At 66.1% G+C, this 366-nt stretch overlaps 1 protein-coding gene across 1 annotated transcript in view; it reads right to left on the bottom strand.

The window, feature by feature from the left end:
• The window catches only part of AGRN (agrin), an 85,113-nt gene that overhangs the window by 12,174 nt on the left and 72,573 nt on the right, over positions 1 to 366 (bottom strand).

The raw sequence follows: 366 nt of genomic DNA, 5'->3' as shown, positions 1-366 counted from the left end.
GTGCCCCCCTCATGGGCCAGTGCCACCACCAAGGGGACAGTGCCACCCTCATGGGAACAGTGCCACCCTCACGGGGACAGTGCCACCCGCATGGGGCAGTGCCACCCTCATGGGAACAGTGCCACCCTCACGGGGACAGTGCCACCCTCATGGGGCAGTGCCACCCTCATGGGGACAGTACCACCCTCATGGGAACAGTGCCACCCTCACGGAGGCAGTGCCACCCTCATGGGGACAGTGACACCCTCATGGGAACAGTGCCACCCTCACGGGGACAGTGCCACCCTCATGGGGCAGTGCCACCCTCACGGGGACAGTACCACCCTCATGAGGCAGTGGCACCCTCACGGGGACAGTGGCACCCTC

The sequence above is a fragment of the Corvus brachyrhynchos genome, unplaced genomic scaffold, assembly GCF_000691975.1.
Source record: "Corvus brachyrhynchos isolate BGI_N302 unplaced genomic scaffold, ASM69197v1 scaffold68, whole genome shotgun sequence".
Classification (NCBI taxonomy): Eukaryota; Metazoa; Chordata; class Aves; order Passeriformes; family Corvidae; genus Corvus; species Corvus brachyrhynchos.
The sequence above is the reverse complement of the archived record's forward strand: the minus strand, read 5'-3'. Positions and strand labels throughout refer to the sequence as shown.